This window comes from Labeo rohita, chromosome 4 (genome assembly GCF_022985175.1).
Source record: "Labeo rohita strain BAU-BD-2019 chromosome 4, IGBB_LRoh.1.0, whole genome shotgun sequence".
NCBI classification, from domain to species: domain Eukaryota; kingdom Metazoa; phylum Chordata; class Actinopteri; order Cypriniformes; family Cyprinidae; genus Labeo; species Labeo rohita.
This window is the reverse complement of record NC_066872.1, coordinates 26,759,104-26,774,499: the sequence shown is the minus strand read 5'-3', so window position 1 is coordinate 26,774,499 and position 15,396 is coordinate 26,759,104. Positions and strand designations below refer to the sequence as shown.

The following is a 15,396-nucleotide window of genomic DNA, read 5'->3' as shown; positions in this document are numbered from 1 at the left end:
ATAACCCTGGTGCCACTAATAATCTTTAGTACTTCAATTAACTAACTTCAAACTAAATTAATTGCATTATTATTATTATTATTATTATTATTATTATTATTATTTATTATTATTATCTTTTAATGGTTTTAAACTTGTCATTATAAAAAAAAATTAAATTGTGATTTCCAGGTTTAGATAAAATGTGAAAAAAAAAAAATATATATATTTTTTTATTTTATTATTTTTTTGTCAATATTTAGAAATATATTTTATTTTTGTAATTTTATATTTTCATTTAAATATTAGTAACCTTTAACTGTTGTGCATAGTCATTTTCAGTAGTTTATATATATATATATATATTTTTTTATCAAGTTTTAATTGTAATCTTAGTTAATTTAGTACTTCAATTAACTTCAAACTAAAAACATATATATATATATATATATATATATATATATATATATATTTGGTTTGTCTCAGTTATCAATAATAACTCTGGTGCCACATTATTTCCATCCCATCAAATTAAAAAAAAAAAAAATTATATATATATATATATATATATAGTTCATTTAGTACTTCAATTAACTAACTTTAAACTAAATTTTACTACTACTAATATTATTGTTTTTTTTATTTATTTATTTATTTTTTATGGTTTTGGTTAGTTTCAGTTAACAATAATAACCCTGGTGCCACATTATTTCCACCCAGTCACATAAAACTTGTCATTTTAAAATTTTAAAATTGTGATTTCCAGGTCTAGATAAAATGTTATAAAAATGTTAAATGTTACTGAAATATTATTACAAATTATGGAACTACTATTAACAAAAAAATAGTTTTTTGTTAATATTTAGAATTCGATTTTATTTTTGTAATTTTCTATTTTCACTTAAATATTGGCATTTTAAAATTGTACAAATTTAAAATTGTGATTTTCAAGTCTAGCTAAAATGTTATAATGTTATTAAACTGTTAAATGTTATTAAATATACAAGGAATTATTATTAACAACAAAAAATAGTTTTTGTTAATATTATGAATTTTATTTTACTATTTTCAATGTTTTTTAAAAATCTAAATATTTTGGCTTTTGTTTATTGCAAAAATTGGTGTGAAAATTCCACACTTCACCTTTAAATCAAGGTGTTAAATGTTACGTTGTAACAAGTGTGAACTAAACTAGGCAAGGCAAAGCAAGTTTTGTTTAGGTCACATTTAAGTAACTTTTTATTCTTTTTTTTTTTTATTTTCAGGTGCTGTTGAAGCCAGTTTTTGATGTGCCTTTTATTGGAGAAAGATTGCAAGACCAAGTATGGAGAAAATTGGTCTTGGACCAGTGCTGTACATTACGCCACATTTGTCAGCTTTATTTATGGTTTTCGTCTCTGGAAATTTTAAAAAGTAGCATTTAAAAATGAATTGTGTCGAATGTTCATACAGTCGTTGCTGTCGCAGCCATGTTGTTTATTTTTTTTTTTTCAGTTTGTTTCTTTTAAAGGAGGATTTCTTTTTATTTTTACTTTCCTGCATCAGAGGAGTTCCCCTTTACTTGTAAAATGTTACTTTTTGTTTTGTTTTGTTTTTTTATTGCCTTTGCAGTTGTTGCTATGGGGAGAGAGGAAGATTGTGCTTCTCAATCCGGTTTGTTGGTTCTCGTGCCTTCGCATGCGTTTCTGCAGTCTTTGTCCATTTGCTTGGGTTTGCCTGCTGAATATCTCTCCAACGTCAAAAAATTTCATACTGGATGTTACTAATCTGAGAGCACAAATCCTCATATGCATCGAATGTGAGCGTGTGAGAGAGAGTGAGTGTGTGCGCGCGTGTATCTGTTCGCGTGTGTATGTATATATATATATATATATATAAATAAAAAATACGCCGATGTAGTGAAAGCTAATGGTTAATACAGTGAGCGGTGGTCCAAACCTTCTAAGTCTCCATGGCAACAAGAATAGACCAAACAGCCACTTCAGATGGAGACGAGTCCTGTTCAGCTGTCAGACGCGGAGACGTTCCGCACGCAGGACTTGGAATCTGTCTCTCAAGCACCTGTCATCAGACACTGGCCGCCATTTTAACGGCTTACTGCTCGGAGAATTATGCGTCACCGATGAACGCCACTAAGAGGTGAAGGGACTGAGAAGGGGTTCGGGATTTCACAGAAAATAAACAATATGATAATGTCTGCAAACAGATGTTTGAGGCAAGCGATACTGTTGATCGATTTAATTTCGAAGAAAACTGCCACCTCTGTCTGTGTGTTCTCCATATTGGGGGAACATTTGTACACTCATTTCCCTTATTTTGCTAATAAAAGGCATTTACTTCCTGACTTGCATATTTGTAGTCTTTGTCACCATCTACTCATCCCTATCTTCTCACTGGCTTGGGAAAGCAATTCGGCTCAACTCGGTTCAGACCACACAATTTTTTTTCTTGTCAACCGACACGTTCAAGGCCCAGAAAGGTGGTAAGAACATCATTAAAATAGTCCATGTGACATCAGTGGATCGACCGTAATTTTATGAAGCTACTAGAATAGGGTCAGAAAGCTCTCGGATTTCATCAAAAACGTCTTAATTTGTGGTCCGAAAAATTAACAGAGGCCTTACGGATTTGTAACGACATGAGGGTGAGTAATTAATGACAGAATTTTCATTTTTAGGTGAACCATCCCTTTAAGATGCAATCGCATTTACCGGATGTCTGTAAAATGTTTTGAAATTGACTTCAGTGTTGCTTTGTGGATTGCTACAGTTTTAACAACACACAATAGGCCCTTTTTTAATGTGCCAGTCACCAAATTTAATTGTTTGAGGTTGCCAAATTTTCACTTTTAAAAGGCAACTGCCACTGTACAGTAGGAAGTGAGGCAGATCACTAGGTTGGGAGGAGAGCCAGTTCCGCTAATGGTTTGTGGAGTCTCTGGGATTTTTATATAATGGCCTTCATGTCTTCGTCAGTCAACATAAAAATGTCATTTGCAATTCATTGTACTTTGTAAAGTGTCTTTCCAAATGAAACTGGGAAAATAATGTACAATGGAACTTTATTTATTCATCAGGAACTGATTGGATCATAAAAAAAAAGTTTGTGTTCCAAATAAAAGATTGAGCTATGTCTTGAATGAGAGTTTGCTAAAACATTTCCCAAATTGCTGTCTGGCTATCGGCTAACATCATATCTCACTGACTGCCAAGAAAAAATGTAATGAAATCAGTGCGCTAATATAAGCTTCAGACAATTATAGCCCCCTGTTGCCTCAGATAAGACTCAGGGTGGTATTTTCCTAACCTGTTTATAGTAAAAGCATGCTATCAAGTGTAGTTGCTGGATCCATAGCTGAGCAAATGGAAACACTGAAGATTAAAAGCTACTCTCGGGAATCATCCAGAGAACCTGGCGTGTATATAGGTCACGAGCCAGGGGGCCAGTGCAGGAGGATATCGAAAATTGCCCACAGCTTTTTAGTGCTCATAGTTTCATTGAAGTGGGGAAATCCATAGTAAACTTCTATTTTTTTTCTTTCCAAGAATGGATGCACATTTCTGAAGCCAGAAATCAAATGTGCGCTTCAAAAGTCTGTGCCATTAAACCAAAGGTGTTATTATTATGTTGTTCATTTTTCAATTGCATTTAACAATATATAGTAATAGAGTTAAAAATATATGTCAGAATATATAAAAATTCTCAGAATAAAAATTATGATAAGGGTTTTATGATAATTTATTCTAGTTTATCCAAAAAAAAAAAATCCAAATATTGAGAAAATTGCTTTTAAAGTTGTCCAAATGAAGTTCTTCGCAATGCATAATAATAATAATAAAAAAAAAGTTTTCATATATTTACGGTAGGAAATGTACAAAATATCTTTACCTAACATCCTAATGATTTTTGCCACAAAAGAAAAATCGATAATTCTGACCCATACAATGTATTGTTGGCTATTGCTACAAATATACCCATGCTACTTATGACTGGTTTTGTGGTCCAGGGTCACAAATGATATGATGTGTAGCTAGAAGCATTGGTGCTTATGTAAATATGTTTTGTTTTGTGTTCACTTGAATATTTTCATGCCTACGTCATCTTCAAATCCCCACCTTCACAGACAGCTAAACCACAGTGTGGATCCAACTCTCTCTTTCTCCGACTTCAGGTCAGGCATGACGTTCGGAGTGCTATATTTATGTCAGAATTTGCTGCCTGTGGAGAAAGAACAAGAGAAGAAAAGATGAAAAGATTATGTTGTATTTTTAGACAAAAAAAAAAAAGAGAGAAATTAGTGATGATGTCACAAGGGGGTGGGGGTGGAGGGAGGGCGATGATGTAGCAGTTTGACACAGTAGCTGCATTGCTGTCAAACTCTCAGACACAAATGAGCTGAATGACTGATGTTTTGCAGAGAACAAAGAGCATTATTGTAGTGCTTCCTTCTATATATACATTAGTGTGTGTGATTGTGACTACCAGCAGCACAGCGATAAAGAGCCTTATCAGTGTTGTTCCAGCTCTGTACACAGTGTCAAAGTCAGGCACCTTATTTAGCACAACATGCGCATTTAGTGCCACATGCGTTACCTTGGTTTCAAAAACACAAACAAACACGATATTTACATATACTGTATATATACATCTCAATCAGGGGCATTTTTTCTGAGGAGGCAAGAGAGCCAACGTCTCAAAAAAACAATAATAATACAATGCAAATATTACAAAATATAACACTAACAAGTGTATAAATCACATGCAGTGTTGAGGGGGCCTCCAGGAACGTGGTTGGGAATCACTGCCTTAAAGCGTGCGGCGAGTTTGGTTGGGGGTAATTGAGAATGAATGGGGGAAAGTCACATTAGTGGAGGCAATGCCTCCATCGCAATATGATTGGATATGACTGGTTATGTTCGAATGTGATTGGTTCGTGCAATAAATCCCACCTTGTGTTAATGCATGTTCCACGCTTCCAAATCAGTTTGAATGAACAATATAATGGCATTAATGGGAAGACTCATTTTAAAAAAGTTAGCAAACAACTCTCATGCCTCTCATACCACTTTGTTAGGTCAAAATAAATAAGACTTAAAATGGCATGAAAACATGATCTGTTGGAGTTTTAATGAGTAATCAGCTTGATGAAATTTAAAGGAAATCTCAGTGAAGTGACCAATATTTACAGAGCTTTGATGACTGATGATCCGAAAAATTAAAAAATAGTTATAATAAAAAAAGAATATATATATAAAATAAATGTAAAAATATTTATATATATATATATATATATATATTTTTTTTTTTTTTCTGATTGTGTAGGTAATGTTTGTTTAACCTAGAAAATGTGACTGAGACATGAATTTACATTTGATAATAAAAATAAAATAAAAATATAGTTGCAAGTAGTGATTACCGGGGTTCAAGCACGTTAAGGCATTTAAGCACAAATGAAAAAATGACATTTTTTTTTTTTTTTTGGAGGCAGCTGTGGTCCGATCTCCCTAAAACTTTGCATACTTGTTTAAAATCACTTGTCGCATATGCTCACCAGGTTTTGTGAAGTTTTGAGTTTTCGTTTAGGCTTTATAGGCTTTTGGGTATATTTGGACAGGCCATTTTCTAAATGACCCCATTATAGCTTCCCAAAGGGTAAATTTCACATTTTGTTCCAGAGATTCCAGAGAACTGTACTGCAGTAGTTTTTTCCAGAGCAAAAAACCTAGGACTATTTCACAAAAGTACGTTTTTCACATCTTCAAGCATTTAGATTTGATTGACAGCAGTGTTTCTAGAGGCAAAGTTGTTCGGAACAAGGAGGTCTATCGTACAATATTAATTTTGCGCATATGTGTGAAAAACAATGCAATATACAATCGCTTAAACCCTTAAAAAATGCAATATCTCCCCCCAATGGCCAATTTCTTTCCAATTTCTCACACACCTTTGAGGTCAAACAGGCCCACCGAGTTTCCTTCCAATCGGCCTCTGTTAATCTTGTCTAAAAAGTGATCAAAGTTCATCAGCCTATGGCGGACATGTTTTTGGAGATACGCAAATGTCCTTATAGATGCTTGTGGCACTTTGGACCAAGACCGTTTGTACCGATTTTCATAGGACAAACGGTTGTGTAGTTATGGCCGTTTTATTTTTTTCCCTTTTATAGCGCCACCAAACAGCCAAGCTCCGCAACTTCTTTTTAATTTGACCTCAGGTTCAGCTCCTACATTCTCATATCTCATTCCATTAAAAAGTTACAGCTGTTTTAGTAAAGGCAGCCCTGCCCCTTTCAAACATTTTGGCATCCCTTAGCGACGGAGAGTCGAAAGTTCACATTTTTTGGGGGATAAATATTAACATTCCTTCTCCAGAAAACCTTTCAGCACTGGTTTGGTTCTGATCTGGTGAAAAGCTAGGACTAGTTCGCAAAAGTAGGTTTTTCCAAAAATGCCAAATACCTGTCGCAAATCCGAGGCATGTGTTTTGTTCAGCGTGAGCCAAGGTTTCCAACGACATTTGAGCCTGCAATTAACAGTTTAGGAGTTAAGAGCGATTTCATACTTTTGATTGCTGTAGCGCCCCCCTCAGGCCGATTGGAGCGAGGTTTGGTCACATTATAGACGATGGGAGTACTACCATCCCTCCAAGTTTCAAGTCTCTACGACTTACGGTTTGGGCTGCACGATCAGTTTTACATGGAGATTGCCGAAGCTTGGCAATTCCAACAATTACAATAGGGTTTCAGCGCTATGTGCTTGAACCCCTAAAACTTCCCCTCATTTCAGAACATCACCGCACACCACTAATATATAGATATTCCATTTATTCTTCTTCCCAAACATCAAAAGTGGATAGGAACTGGAATGGCCAAGCCCCAAAAAGCACTATAAAAGAAGAATAAAACAATATGTACAACACGTTTACAATATTTTAAGTCTCCCAAAGCTGTTTGACATTTTCAGCAATTACTCAAATGTTACTGTTCCCCACATTAAGCTATTACCTTCTCTTCAGAAGGTGTCTTTGTACCTTAACAGACCAGTCCCCATCCACTTTCATTGCATGGAAAAGAGCAGTTTGGACATTCATCTGTGTTCCTAAATGTTTGATGGCATGAGAGGTAGAGTAAATACTTCAATGTAACTAAATGACACAATTTTCATTTTGATTTGAACTATCCTTTTAAGGCTAACATAAAACAAGTGATATAACCCATTTTGGTAGATCCTAAACTGTAAACTGATTGATGGTAATTTCTTAGGCACATGAGTGTGTCTCATTGTTGCATCCATTGAGCACTCAGTGTTCTCTGTTGAGCGTGGGAGACGAGAAGCATTAGATTTTCCATTAGTGACCTTCTCATGCAATTAGACATGTTGTAAAGCATTAATTTGATTAATAGATAGCACTTGCAGCGAAGCAAGACGCTTCTGAGCACATCCAGCCACACAAATTAGCGTTTCGGTTTATATACTCAAAGCTTTGGTAATCTAAACAAATTCTAGCTTAATATAATTCGCACAAACCTAAAAAAACCCCAACACATTTATGTCAAATGCATTTGATGCACGTGTAACAATATCTCCTCGTTCTCAGCAACCAGCAGCTTTTCTTTCATATTAACGCATGCCCTGTGATGTCATCAACTCTGGACTCCATAGCAACAGAGATATTCCTTTGGTCTGGTGATGCCTTCAGCAGGCTGTTATTAATAGCTCCTGATGTTTTCACTGTGACATCGGACAATGCGTAAAGGCGCACATGTACGTATGTTCGGCTATTATAGTTCTTAGAACATATTTTTGATGCCAAGGGAGGTTCATGTCAATTGAACAGTGACTAAATCTGAGCATATTCAGAAAACGGCTACCTGGAAATAGCACTAAAGCACAGAGAGAGTAAAAAAAAACATTCATCGACAGTGAAATGAAGCTGTTATCATTTTCCACAAGCTGACAGCAAACAGTTAAAGTGGGTCACAAAATGATTTTGTCGCCCACTCTGCGATCAGTTTGTTTTTTTCTCTCACTCTCATTCTCGCTCTCCCTTTATGCTCTTTATTGCTAATTTCTCATGTTACGCATACATTCATCCCACATCTTGCTGTTTTAGTATTCAGTACAGAGGCACAGGGCACATATAATGTAAGGAAAACTCAACGAAAACACACAGTTTATTCATACAGACATGAATCATACTTGAAAGGTGGTGTGCTCTTTTTTTCAAAGAGTCAGACTGATATTTTATGTCTGGCTGACAATAAAATAGAAGAAAAATCCTCATATACTTATGCTGACAGCCATATCTCAGGATCAAAATATCATAGACTACAAGCTATTTTATTTTATGCTTTTTTTCACATTTTATATTTATTTTATTTGATTTGATTTCATTTGACAGCCATATCTAAGGACCAAAATATCATAGACTACAGGGTCTTTTTATTTTATTTTATTTGTAGTGTAGTTTATTTGATAGCCATATCTAAGGACCAAAATATCATACGGACTACAGGGTGTTTTTAATTTAACTTAATTTTATTTTATTTTATTGCCTTGAAACCAAAAAAAAAAAAAAAAAAAAAAAATCACATTCACTACAGGGTGGGTCTTTCTATTTTATTTTATTTTAGTTTAGTTTAGTTTAGTTTAGTTTAGTTGATTTGACAGCCATATCTAAGGGTGGGTCTTTTTTATTTTATTTTATTTTATTTTATATTATTAATTTAATTTAATTTAATTTAAAAATGTGTGGGTCTTTATTTTATATTATTATTTAATTTCATTTTATATTTTAACTTTTTTTTATTTATTTCATTTCATTTCACTTTATTTAGGTTAGTTTAGTTTAGTTTAGTTTGTTAATTTGATTTAACAGCCATATCATATACAAAAAATATCCAAATAGACTACAGGGTCAGTCTTTTGTCTTTTTAAATTAAATTAAATTAAGTTAAATTAAATTAGTCGTGCCGAAAACCTTGTGGGCAGCACGCCGACATACAGCGTCATTGCGCTATGGGCGTCCCGAGTTCGAATCCTGGCTCGAGGACCTTTCCCAATCCTGCCCACTTCTCTCTCTCCACATCGCTTCCTGTCAGCTATGATCTGTCTTATTGTAATAAAAGCAAAAAGGCCAAAAATACATCTTAAAAAAAAAAAAAAAAAAAATTAAATAAAATAATTAAATTAAGTTTAATTTAATGTTAGATTTTATTTTATTTGTGATAATTTATTTTTAAGTGATATTGTGAAATATTAATAATAAATGTTTTCCATTTTATTAAATTATCAAAGCTGAATTTTCCATGTAACATGACCATTACAAAATAGTTTTAAAATTCTGGTTTTAGAAATAGAAAACTAGCTCTAGAAATATTTTCTTCTTATTAACAATGTTAAAAACATTTGTGCCATTTATCATTTTTGTGTAAACTGTGATTTTCTATTTTTTCAGGTTTCTCTGAAGATTTTTTTCCAGCATTTATTTGTAATTATTTGTAACAATCAGAAGTCTTACCGTCACTTTTGATCCATTAAACACATCCTTGCGAAATTAAAATGAATTAATTTTAAATCATTTAATTAAGTAGTTCATTTCAATCTTACTGGCCTCAACTGTTTGAACAGTAACACTATATGAAAATACAAGTCTGAAACCTTAAATGACATTTACTGTAGGAACACATGACCAGCAGTTTCAAGCTAGTACACTTACGCAATGTCCTCACAGTGAACGCACATCCTGCGTCTTCAGAATTTCACTCCAGGCTCAAGTCCGAAAACAAACAAAGAATATCTGTTATATTTATGCATTGTATCACAAAACGATGACTGTCTGGATATAGCAGCAAGCATGTGTTTGCTGGAGCAGATGTTTATGTTGTTTTACCGAATCGAGAGATTCTGTGGGCAGAACGCTGAGAGTTCTTGCATGAATCATCTAAAGCATGGCCTACATTTCTGCGTCTGAGTTCATACTGTGACACGAAGACACAATTTATATGCAGAGCAGCCGCCTACAAACACTCCTGCGTCTGTAAACAGGGAAACAGAAAATACAATGCTGTTACAAAAACAAAAATGCTCATCATGCCATCATTCTGGCCAGCACTCCAAGAATTGTTGCTTGTGCTATTTTAACCTGCAACAACCTATAATGGATGTGATCAGATGAACATGGCTGATGAATATGGAGCAGGTCAGTGCTCTGTTAGCATAGTAACATCTGTCCTCAAGTCAATAAAATGCTGTTTCCAGCCCACCACATGGAGCAGGACCACTTCTTAAGCACTTAATGGATAATGATGAGCAGCATTGGAGCGCCGTCATATATATTTAATCAGTTAATTGGTCATTTAGACGTGCTGCTTTCAGAAACTCTTTACGTAATTTATAAGGATGAAAAATGCATGCTATATGTGGACGACCATGCTATGTCATTTTTAAATCTTATTTTCAGGATTCTGGCAAATAAATTTAGATATAGGACATCTTGTTCTCTAGACACACAACAACTGTGTTCAAGAAATTGTCCAATTACGCAATTGGAAGAGACTTACAGCGGGTCAGGTCAAAGCAATCAGCAATTTCACACCCTCTCAATTTCGAAATAAAAGGACAAACCCCAAGCTGTTCAGTTCCTCATTCTGATTTATTGAGTGGAACATGCTGTCCTGTTTCACAGCGCCACCCGAAGGACACGTTAGGAATGGTTTGTTCGAAGTCTTCTTGAGGGTCTTCATGTGCACACACTTTATGAGGTTGTTTTTTAATGCATATGCCTAATATGGCAGACATTAAACATCTAAGTACTTTAGGTTAAGTATTGAAGTCATTAAATAACTTGTGTTAATGGTTAAATATGTATTTTTCTGAGAGTGTGCATTAATGAAGAATCTTAAAGCATGTGTTGTGGGATTAATTAATTCTCAGGGGCTCTGCCGTTTCCTGTGTGGGAAAGCAAAGCTCTTTAATGGGAGTCATGGAGTCAGTAATCAACACATTAGGCTGAATGCACACTCATCCAGAACAGAGTGGGAGCAATCAGACGACATGATGCTGTCACTGGAAATTATCCAGAGACCCATTTACCATTTGAAACGGTCTAGATGTTACACAAGAAAGAATTTAAATATGCACAAAGCAGATCAAATGAAATCTGAAAAAGAAGAAAAATCAACTCATGTGATATAAAAACCTTGCCCATATTATATATATATATATATATATATATATATATACAGTATACATATATATACACAATATATATTTACAGTTATATATTTACAAATGGATTTGTGTGTTTTTACACCACAGTTCAAAAGTTTGGGGTCAGTATTATTTTATTTGTATTTTTTTTTTTACATATTATTTTATTTTAGTCCGCATTTAAACAAAAAATATATAGCAAAGACAGTAATATTCAGAAATAATAATACAATCCAAAATGTGTTTTTATTTAAATATATTTTAAAATGAAATTTCAACATCATTACTCCAATTATCAAGCATGAAGCAGACTAAACAAAACAACATCATATGATATAAACACCTCATGCATATTTTATAAACATTTACATTTTATAAACATGCATATTTTATAAACAAAAAATACATTTTATTTTTTGCACAGGAATTTGTGGTTATACACTACAGCTGAAAAATTTGGGACCAGTATTTTATTTCATTTTACTTTAATTTATTTTATTTTGTATTTATTTTTATTTTTTGCATAGGAATTTGTAGTGTTTATACACTACACTTGAAAAATTTGGGACCAGTATTTTATTTTATTTTATTTTATTTTATTTTATTTTTTTGCATAGGAATTTGCGGTGTTTATACACTACAGCTAAAAAATCTGGGACCAGTATTTAATTTAATTTTAAATATATAAATTTTTTAATTTAATTTAATTTAATTTAATTTAATTTAATTTTTTATAAGTCTCCTTTGCTCACCAAGTCTGCATTTAATTAAACAAAATATGGTAAAGAAATTATTATATGTATGAAGCAGACTCTAAAATTAACTCATGTGATATAAAAACCTCATGCATATTTGCATGCATAAAAGTTTAGGATCAGTATTTTATTTTATTTTATTTTATTTTATTTCATTTCATTTTAATAAGTCTCTTTTGCCCACCAAAGGCGAATTTATTTAATTTGTTTTGTTAATTAATCAATTTAAAGAACAAAAATATAGTAAAGACAGTTATATTTAGAAATAATAATACAATCTAAAATAAATGTTTTCTATTTGAAAATGTTTTAAAATGTAATTTACTCCTGGGATGGCAACACTAAATCTTTAACATCATTACTCCACTCATTATAAGTACAAAGCAGGCTGAAAAATCAACTCATCATATGATATAAATTTTATATTTTATAAATGTATAAGATGTATAAGAATGTGTTTATACACTACAGTTCAAAAGTTGTTTTTTTTTGTTTTTTTTGCAGAAGGCTCTTTTGTATGGAAGTCCTTTTCCACCACTGAATACAAAAAAAAAAAAAAGGTTATTGTGACTTTTTAAACAGTAATATTATGAAATAATAATAAAATTTAAAACAAATGTTTTCTTGAATATATATTTTATGATGTCATTTATTATTTATTTTTTAATCTTTGAATATTTTATCCAGTTTTTAGTGTCACATGATCCTTCAGAATTTATAAGTAATTTATAAAGTAATTTATTTATTTGAAATAACAGAATAGAAAATAAACAAATTAACAAGAAATTTTCACCTTCTTTTGCAATAAATGATATAGAATACATGACTAATATTGTTAGTTATCAGGAGGGAGCAAACTGTTCTGTTAGAGCAAATTAAACATAAAAAACAAATCTGCTCTTTTTAGAAGACGAACAAGATGGAGCATCACATATCGAGACGCCTCCATTGTCATTTCCTGTGAAAGTGGGCTTCTGTCTCAATGTTCCTCTCTTAGATGGCTCGTTATTCTGCTTCATTACACACAAATATGGAGATTTAAAAGCCCTATCTGCTTTCGTTTTTTCATGCACCCTAAATTAACACTTTTAAATGAACAGTCTTTGCTAATTAGGCTATTCAAACACACAGGACGTTCTTTAACATTTCATGTGGTGAGATCAAACATGTCTATCTATTCAGCCAAGAAGCAGTACGGCCCTTATTAACGCCGAATGAAGAGTGCTCAACCAACCCCCTCTGGGAAACAGCCTTTTAAGAGTCCTAACAAACTTGTCAAACCTCTGCTGATTTGGAGAGCAGGAGAATCTGCTGAATTTGTGTGGATCTAGATTAAGAAACGCCCCCGTATGGCTGACACACCGGGGTTCACTGTACTCTTTACTTGCTGGCAAGCAATTCGCCTCCTGTCAGAGTGAGTGATTTCTACTTAGATGGGTTTCTCAGCTTACACGGACAACAACCCACAGGACAGGTTGTGGATCACTATCAGGAAGATAGTGCTTTAATCTTCTGTCCTGCACATCTTACACAGTCCTGTGGCAATAATGAACAGTCCTCCTCCGAGGGTGTTTCAGTAATAGATTTTTTTTATTTATTTATTTACTTTATTTTTTGGTCACATTGTTCTCTATGCTTATCTCGATTTTACAAGTATGTCATATTTTTACTCAAGGTGATTTATGGCTTTTATTTATTCAATCTGTGACATCAGAACCTGAACTGAAAACTCTCTAGTTATACTGGAATAAAATAAAATAAAATAAAATAAAATAAAATAAAATAAAATAAAATAAAATAAAATAAAATTAAATAAAATTAAATAAAATTAAATTAAAATTTGATCTATTTATAATGAGTTTTTTGGTTTTACAGTAAAAAAAAAAAATTGATCTTTGAAAATTAAAAATTGAAATTTCAGTGCAAACTTAAGATATAAGAGCATCAGGTCTTGAATTTTAAGCTTTCTTACCAAGTTATTTTATTTTTGCTTTATTCAAAAATAAACTTTCCTTTAAAAAACATCTAAAATTGTTTTAATACTGTATAAGATACTTATTTCATATCCTGAAAAGTCTCTAGTTATATTATAAAATAAAATAAAACTAAATAAAAATGGGACAATAAATAAATAAAATTAATATTTAATTATATTATGTCATTTTATTTTTGTTTTATTCAAAAATAAACTTTTTTGGATTTATTAAAATAAAAAGAACATAAAAATACAGTTCGCTAATAAATGTGTGGAAATAAATAAATAAACTTAACCTGTTTTCCCATAAAAAAAACCTACTGAAATTGTTTTAATACTGTATAAATATACTTATTTTATATCTTAATATTAGAGATTTCAAGCAAAATTAAAATAATATTGGATACTTTCTTAAAACAAACTTAATTTTGCTTTAAATATCCTGTCCTAAGATATAAAATAAGTATCTTATACAGTAGTAAAACAATTTCAGATGTTCTTTTAAGGGAAAACAGGACAAAACTTTAATAAGTTATTTATTTATTTCAGTTGGTTTGTTCTCTGTGCTTATCTCGATTTTACAAGTATGTCATATTTTAACTCAACGTGATTGTACTGGAATAAAATAAAATAAAATAAAATAAAATGTGATTTACTTTTTTTTTTTTTCATTTTACAGTAAAAAAAAATAAATAAATAAATAACACCTTTACAATTAGATACTTTGTGCAAACTTAAGATAATAAGAGCATCAATTCTTGAATTTCAAACTTTCTAACCCAAATTTATTTTTGTTTTATTCAAAAATAAACTTTTTTGGTTTTATTAAAATAGGGGGAAAAAATACAGTTTGCTAATAAATGTGCGGAAATAAATAAATAATATACCTTAACCTGTTTTCCCTTAAAAACATCTAAAATTGTTGCAATACTGAACAAATATACTTATTTTATATCTTAAAACAGAAGATTTAAAGCAAAACGACAATAATAATGGATACTTTCTGAAAACAAATTTAATTTTGCCTTAAATACCCTGTCCTAAGGTATAAAATAAATATATCTCATACAGTAGTAAAACAATTTTAGATGTTCTTTTAAGATTTAAGGAGATTTAAAGCAAAAAATTAAAGCATTAACAATTAAGTTTGTTTTCAGAAAGTATCCATTATTATCATTTGTGCTTTTTCATGTTTTTTTCTTTTTATTCAAAAACTTTTGTTCAAAAACTGGTTTCTGTCTGGGATTTTTTTTTGTGATCCTTTTTGCTTGTTACATTATTATTGTGAGACTTAAAATAATGATTGATTTTACACTGTTGGCTCACAAATAAACAAAGCAACTGACCGTAAAGTAACTCAATACTAACTTGATCAAAACAACAGCTCGCTTACTTACGTATAACTGCTTAATGACTTGACTGATTAATTCATTACTGTTACAAGAAGCGTCAGTAGTGGTGTATCAGCGTCTCTACA

General features: G+C 31.9%; 1 protein-coding gene across 1 annotated transcript in view; it reads left to right on the top strand.

Annotated features, from left to right (window-relative positions):
• The window catches only part of gnai1 (guanine nucleotide binding protein (G protein), alpha inhibiting activity polypeptide 1), a 30,142-nt gene extending 27,819 nt beyond the window's left edge, over positions 1 to 2,323 (top strand). The window contains exon 9 of the mRNA XM_051107322.1: positions 1,245 to 2,323. The gene's annotated coding sequence lies outside the window, so the exon portion shown is untranslated. The remainder of the gene's footprint in view (positions 1 to 1,244) is intronic.
• Positions 2,324 to 15,396: the final 13,073 nt, after the last annotated feature.